At 49.0% G+C, this 7,989-nt stretch overlaps 1 pseudogene; it reads left to right on the top strand.

The window, feature by feature from the left end:
• The first annotated feature begins 6,736 nt into the window (after nt 1-6,736).
• LOC130598086 (G-protein coupled receptor 35-like) lies at nt 6,737-7,982 on the top strand (annotated as a pseudogene).
• The last annotated feature ends 7 nt before the right edge of the window (nt 7,983-7,989 follow it).

Raw genomic sequence — 7,989 nt, 5'->3', positions numbered from 1 at the left:
GTAGCAATTACAGAGTTTTCCATTCACATCCCCAGTGGCCTTACCTCTTCCTCCCATGCCACTTTGAAATGCTTCACTGCAGCATCCAAGGACCTTGCCCCTGTATGGCTGGGCTCAGCAGCACGCTGCGTGCTGGGCAGCATGCATCACCTGCAGGGCTCTGTGATCACCAGGGTCCGGCAAAGGCAGCAGTAGAGAGGCCTCCCTCGGAAATGCGCTGTCTGCCTGCAGGCACAGCCCTGTCATGGCATCTTCTTGAGATCAGGGGCTAAATACACATCTCTGTCCCTGCGAGTGGGGCAAAACAGACCGGAAAAGCCCATCCGTGGAACAGGCTGTGTTCTGGTCTGTAAGCCCCTCATCAGCTATGGTACAGCTGAAGTCTTGTCACTGTCAAACATTTACCAGGTAATACCCTTTAGTGAACTAGAAACTTGCACTAACGCCGCATGCCTGGCAGGCTAGGAAAGGTAGATACATTTGGGGTTATGCACACGAAAGTTCTACAACCTGCTGTGGTTCAAGTGCCATTGTTCTTGTTGGTAAAGGGAAAAGCAGCCTCAGGCCTCCTGCTGGGCTCAGGGGTCCATCAGCTGCACCAGAGCAGCTTTGCTTTCAAGATGCGATACTTGCTATGCTGGTAAGTGACCAGGTCAAACAGGCTGAAATAAAAGCGAATATGCCCAGAGCTGGATGTTACTCGCGCTGGTACTGGTACTGGTGGTAGCAAACGTTTAATGTGAACCACATGCTGAACAGCCCTCAGTATTTCAAATAAGCCAGTTTCCCCTCCCTGGCTGCATTAAAATATGTTCCCCCAGATGAATTTAACCTCGTGGCAGCAAAGCACTTTAGCTCAAGGTACCAAAGAGGAGCTTCAGCAAGGGCACAATCCCACCAGACACACCAAAGAGCGTGAGAACTAGCAGCCCTTCCATAAGAAAGTGTCCTGGGTTCAGCAGTAGCAGTCATTTTTCTCCTTCTTGGTGGCTGGTGTAGTGCAGTGTTTTGACTTTCAGCTCAGGAACAGAGCTGATAACAAGGATGTTTTGGTTTGGCCAAGGACTTTGTGAGCCTCATGCTCTGCCAGGGGGGAGGGGAAGCCAGGAGGAAGCAGAGACAGGACACCTGACCCAAACTGACCAAAGAGGTATTCCATACCACAGCACGTCATGCCGAGGATGTAACTGGGAGGGAGCCGGAAGGGCTGGGAGACTGCAGGGTTGGAGGAGGTATCGGTCGGTGCTTGGTTGGGCTGAGGGGGGGCAAGTTATCGGTCTGCTGGTGCTGAGGTCTTGTATTCTCTTCCCTTGTTATTTCCTTTATCATTATTATCATTGGTGGTAGCAGTAGTGATTTGTGTTATACCTTAGTTACTAAACTGTTCTTATCTCAACCCGTGGGAGTTGCATTCTTTTTGATTCTCCTCTCCGTCCCTCTGGGAGCAGGGGGAGGGAAAGAAGGGGGGGAGTGAGTGAACGAGTTACCTGACTGGGTTTAAACCACGACAGAAAGAAGGATAACTGTGGCTTTGGGGTTTTGAAGAGACCCTCAGCAGCTGTAGGGAAACGCCTGCATTCCCTGGGGTTCTAACTATAGGATCACAGAACGGTTTTGGTTGGAAGGAACCTTTAAAGGTCTTCCAGTCCAGCCTCCCCTGCAATGAGTAGGGACATCTTCAACTAGATCAGGGTGCTCAGAACCACATCCAGCCTGGCCTTGAATGTTTCCAGGGATGGTGCATCCACCACCTCTCCAGGCAAACTGTGCCAGTCCTTTACCCCTCTCATTACAGAAAAATAACGGGGCTGACCTGCAGTTCCTGGTCCTCCCTCCAGCCCTTGCCTTCTCCTCAGCAGTGCAGCTCCTCTGCTGCAGAGCTGGGATCCCTCTCAGGAAAATCAGCTCTTAGCCCTGAAACTGCCCCACGAGTCTCTGCCCACACCAGCAGATCAGGACGGCAAAGCTTTGTCAAGTTGCCTACATCGCCGAGACAGAAGGCATCATAAACAAGGACAACACGCTGTGAGTTCTGTGGTGGACTCCCATTGGGTTGGAAAGACTGCATGGGTACTAATTCAACAACGACAACACCAAGAGCCGTAAGCTCTGCTGGTAGTACCCAAATGTCAAGAGGAAACCGGGGACCTGCATCGTTACAACATCCAACAGCATGATTAGAAAAATAGTGGGAATTCCCCCTAGAGCTGCTGCAAAACAGCCTGCAAGCAAAGCAATTGCTGTTTAGGAAAAAGCAATGCAATGATCTCAACCCAGGAAAGCAAATCAAGCTGAGATTTCCGGTGACGTTTACAATCACGCGAATGTAACTGACTGGAAGGGAAAAAACTTCTTGAATTAAGCACATAAACAAGTTGAACAAAACAACTTCTTCCTTGTTCAAGCAGAGGATGTGCTTTTGATCTCATTTACTGGCCCCGGGTATTTCAATAGGAGGATCTAGATCTGTCCAGCTGTTAAAGTGTCACTCTGCATTCATGCCAGCGTAAGAGCAAAGTCCTGCATCCAGATCTTGAGCCCCAACTAAAGAGGGATGTGGAGCTGCTCGAGTAAGCCAGAGGAAAACATGGAGGTGCTGCAAGGGCTGAAGCACCTCTGCTGTGGAGCCAGGCAGAGAGAGATGGGCTTGTTCAGCCTGGAGAAGAGAAGGCTCCTGAAGGGGAGACCTTAGAGCAGCTCCAGTGCCTAAAGGGGCTACAAGAAACCTGGAGAGGGGCTTTGGGCAAGGGCCTGTAGGAACAGGACAAGGGGAATGGCTTGAACCTGACAGAGGGGGGACTGAGATGAACTCTCAGGCAGAAGCTGTTCCCTGTGAGGGTGCTGAGGCGCTGGCACAGGGTGCCCAGAAAAGCTGTGGCTGCCCCATCCCTGGCAGTGTTCAAGGCCACGTGGGACACAGGGGCTTGGAGCACCCTGCTCTAGTGTGACGTGTCCCTGCCCGCCCGTGGCAGGGGTTGGACCTGGATGAGCTTTAAGGTCCCCTCCAACATGAACCATTCCATGATTCTATAAAATGCAGAAATGGGGAGGATAACTACAGGCAAATTACAGACCAATTGGTGAAAGCAGAGGGTGGAACAAATCCATCCCTTGCAGACACACACTTGCTAAAGGAAAGAGCGGGGTGGAAGGAGGGAGGCAAGAGGGATGAAAAACAGCAACCAAGACAGGAAAAGGCAAAAATGGGTTAGAAATGGCAAGAAATTGGGAAGAACTGGACAAAAAGGGTTTGGAAATGGCCAAAATGGTTTAAAAAGAATTAGAACTGGGAAAAAAAAGGTTAGAAATAGCCCAAACCAGTTTAGAAATAGCTAAGAAAAACATAAAACAGGCTAGAAATGGCCATAATTTTTTTTAGAAATAGGCATAAAGGAGTTAAAATGGGTTACCAAAAGGCAAAAATAGCAAAAAAGGCTTAAAACAGGTAAGAAATGGGCAAAAATAAGACAGACTTGGCCATAAATTGTTTAGAGATAGCCTTGGGCTGATGCCAACCTCATGAAGTTTAACCATGCCAAGTGCAAGGTCCTACACCTGGGTCGGAGCAATCCCAGGCACAGCTACAGGTTGGGCAGAGAAGAGATTCAGAGCAGCCCTGCAGAGAAGGACTTGGGGGTGCTGGTTGATGAGAAAATGAACATCGGCCAGCTTCAGTGTGTACTCGCAGCCCAGAAAGCAACCGTATCCTGGGCTGCATCAAAAGGAGCGCGACCAGCAGGTCCAAGGAGGTGATCCCGCCCCTCTACTCTGCTCTTGTGAGACCCCGCCTGAAGCATTGTGTGCAGTTCTGGTGTCCATAAAAAGGACATGGAACTGTTGGAACAAGTCCAGAGAAGGGCCACGAGGATGATCAGGGGACTGGAGCACCTCCTGTATGAAGACAGGCTGTGGAAGTTGGAGCTGTTCAGCCTGGAGAAGAGAAGGCTGCGTGGAGACCTCAGAGCAGCCTTCCAGTATCTGAAGGGGGCCTATAGGGATGCTGGAGAGGGACTCTTCATTAGAGACTGTAGTGATAGGACAAGGGGTAACGGGTTAAAACTTAAACAGGGGAAATTTAGATTGGATATAAGGAGCAAATTCTTTCCTGTTAAGGTGGTGAGGCACTGGAATAGGTTATCCAGGGAGGTTGTGAATGCTCCATCCCTGGCAGTGTTCAAGACCAGGCTGGATGAGGCCTTGGGTGATATGATTTAGCGTAAGGTGTCCCTGCCCACGGCAGGGGGGTTGGAACTAGATGATCTTAAGGTCCTTTCCAACCCTAATTATTCTATGATCCTAAGAAATGGGCAAAAATAAGATAGAAATGGTCATAAATTGTTTAGAAAGAGTAAAAAATGCTTAAAATGGGGTACAAATGGGCAAGAATGGATTAGAAATAGACAAAAAAGGCTTAAAACTGGTAAGAACTTGGCAAAAACAGAATAGAAAGGGCCATAAATATTTTAGAAATAGCCAAAAAAGACTTAAAATGGGATAGAAATGGGCAAAAATTGGCCTTCCGTGGAGGGGGATGGCTACTGCCCAGTTCTCCCCAGTCTATGATGGGGGTAAAGCAGGACACACGCCACAGTACTGTTGACCTCCTCCATTGAGGCCCAGACTGTTCCTGGTCCTCCAGCAGCAGCAAGATGCCGTTTTACAGCCATCTCCATCCTTTTCTCACAGCTGCACGCTGCTGCCTAGCTCCTCTGATGCTGCAGCCACCTTATCTACCCCACTGTAAAGCATTTCCAGCAGCCACAGGATATGCTAGCTTGTCAGACTGCATCTCTTTAAAGATATTTTGTGCTCAGCCACACCCCATCTGTGCTATATGGCCTGCTTTAAAACTCTCTGCTCATTTCCTCCCTCCTCCCACCAGTCTCTGATCTGCCTGGAGCACTTCTGAGCCCTGATGCTGGGAACTGCACTGGGGCCACATCTCCAGCTCTAAGGGTGGTCTCAGCCACAGCCCTTTCATGCAGCGAAGCCCACCAGCCCAGTTTGCCTGCCTTGTATTCAAGCACAGAGGCTGCTGCTGGCATTGCAGACCAGGGCTGATGAAAGCAATCTGGGCATCAGCCACGCCAGCAAAGACGTCTGCCTGATGCAGTTAATGAGCATAACAATGCGGCAACTTCAGCCTTTGATGTAAGCTATTTCTCTACTGCTACTTACTGTAGTGCAGAGAGGTCTTCCTCAGGTGACAGCAAACAGCTTCCTTCCAGGGTGCAGGCAGCAAGCAGCAAGCCTCTGTTGGGAAATCCAGAGCTGAGCACACAGGAACTGGAGAGAGCTCTGTGCAGAACCCACGTTAGTGCCTGTGAGTGCCTAAGACACTTACATATCCCCCAGCAATTGAGTTATTTGTGTGTTTATCAGTCACTGAAGTCTGATTTTGCAGCAAGTGCTCTCACCAACTGACCACAAGGAGGTCTGAGTTGCTTGGAGAGGCAAACAACTGCTTAACCAAGCCTGTTCAGTCATGGTGTTCCTTCCTAAATCTCTGAAAGCTGTAGTGTTTCACCATTTCAGTCTCCTGTAGGAATGGCAAAAAAAACATACTTCAAATTCAGAGGTTAAATTCCTTCCAAAGTGGTGCAAGCAGAAATTCAGTGACATATACACAGAAGCACCAGTTCAGAGAACTGTTCCTTCTGCAGGCCACATAGAGCCACTGTGCACAGGATGGGCTCTGACAAAAGCTGATTTTTATCAGCCCATGAACTCACACTCTTCACATAACCAGTTTTCTTGCAGAACATCCTGCAGCCAGTGTGACACAGACTCAGTAGCTACTACCTACATCTGATGGATTTGGCAGGGTGGCAGAATGCCTGCCTTGAGCAGGAGCCATCTCATGCAGCCCTTAATGGCAAGCTCCTTGTTTTGCACTGGTGTTCCCTCTTTCAGGCGTGTCTGTCTGCTTTACATCCACAGAATTGAACTCTCTCCTGGAATGCATGGGCTTACAATCAGGTTAATCCTTGCACCCCCCATTGCCCTCACAAGGAGTGGACGGCTACATGACTCACTCACTTAGGGTTTCAAGCATGCCTTTGGGATGCAGGAACAAAGATTCATCTCTCTTCTTCAACTTTGAGCAGGAGCTCCAGGTTTTGAAGGCAGCCCAAAGGCTCAGAAACCTGCCCAGTTACAGCCAGAGCATGATCATGTCCACCAAGTGACACCTGCTATGCCCCTCCAGGCCTTCACACCGCTCCTCTGTCTCCCAAGCCAGCAGACCTGCTAGAAGAGCTTTTGCTCATGGGTTGTGCTGGGCTTTAGGTTTGGCTGCTGCAATCCCTGCCTAGCTCATAACCAAGCTAAGGGTAATCTTACCTCATGTGCACAGCCTGGCCTAAGGAATCCCATTGTCACAGAATGCCCTCACTGTCTATAGGGGCTCTTCTCACTGCTATTCCACCCCTCCATTCAAGATGCCACTATTTAATACAGACTGTCTGCCGTGACCTATTGGAAGTGTACTTGGAGATATTTACTCCTAAACTGAGTAAATGTACACAAAGCGTGACAAAGGATGCATCCCAGTTACAGGCTGAGGAGGCCAGCTTTGTAGACTGAAATTCACATTTGTGATGGGCAAAGTAAATAGTTACTTAAATACCTTACTTTCTACGGGATATGCATCTATCAAGAGGTAGGAGGAAAGTCTTACCCTGTCTTTTCCTATTTCAGGTCTCCGAACATCACACGACTTCTGCACAACAGGACAATGAATGTGTCCAGCAACTGCAGTATCACAGTCCAGAACTTTATCACCCTGTCTGTCTCTTTGAACTTGCTCTGTATAAGGTCATTTTCTTTTTTGGAGGTCTATTTAATGCCCTTGCCCTCTGGGTGTTATTCTGCAAGATAAAGAAGTGGACAGAAACAAGGGTGTATGTAATCAATTTAGTCTTTGCAGACTGCTTTGTCATCTGCACCTTGCCTTTAGGGCTTATTTGCTCTGGAATAAGTCAGCCCGGGATGAACTCTACCAGTTTACAGAGACAACGTATTTCATCAACATGTCAGTGAGTACCTACGTAATTACATTTATCTCCACTGACCGATACATTGCCATAAAACACCCCTTGAAAGCCAGGGCCTTCAGGTACCCATCAAAGGCAGCCCTTCTCTGTGGGCTTCTGTGATAACTGGTGCCTGTCCTGGGTTCAGCAGTAGCAGTCATTTTTCTCCTTCTTGGTAGCTGGTGCAATGCTGTGTTTTGACTTTCGGCTTGGGAACAGAGCTGATAGCGATGTTTTGGTTTGGCCAAGGACTTTGTGAGCCTCATGCTCTGCCAGGGGGGAGGGGAAGCCAGGAGGAAGCAGAGACAGGACACCTGACCCAAGTTAGCCAAAGAGGTATTCCATACCACAGCACATCATGCCCAGGATGTAACGGGGGTTAGCTGGAAGGGCTGGGAGACTGCAGGGTTGGAGGAGGTATGGGTCGGTGCTTGGTTGGGCCTGGGGGGTGAGTTATCGGTTGGCTGGTGGTGAGATGTTGTATTCTCTTCCCTTGTTATTATTGGTGGTAGCAGTAGTGATTTGTGTTATACCTTAGTTACTAAACTGTTCTTATCTCAACCCGTGGGAGTTGCATTCTTTTCGATTCTCCTCTCTGTCACTCCGGGAGTAGGGGGAGGGCAAGAAGGGGGGGAAGTGAGTGAACGAGTTGCCTGACTGGGTTTAAACCACGACAGTTCCACTGCACAGATTCGGCAGAGCCAGTCCACCCTGTGCTTCCAGAAGGATACCACCGTGCCTGCTGCTCTGAGCCTGCTTTCCATGTTCTTCATTTTTATTCTTCCATTAGCAACCTTGACTTTTTGCTCCACAGAAGCGATCAGGAGCCTTAAGAGATGCCTGAACACCAATTCACCAGAGGAGAAACCAATCCAGAAAGCTGTTCACATTATTTATGCAAACCTGATTGTATTTCTAGTATGTTTTCTGCCAGCCTTCTTTGGGTTACTTGCCA

The sequence above is a fragment of the Pezoporus wallicus genome, unplaced genomic scaffold (assembly GCF_028554395.1).
Source record: "Pezoporus wallicus isolate ANWC-B61680 ecotype Strahan unplaced genomic scaffold, APGP_CSIRO_Pwel_v1 contig_9598, whole genome shotgun sequence".
In the NCBI taxonomy this organism is placed as follows: Eukaryota; Metazoa; Chordata; class Aves; order Psittaciformes; family Psittacidae; genus Pezoporus; species Pezoporus wallicus.
Note: the sequence above shows the minus strand (reverse complement) of the source record. Positions and strands in the feature narration are given on the sequence as shown.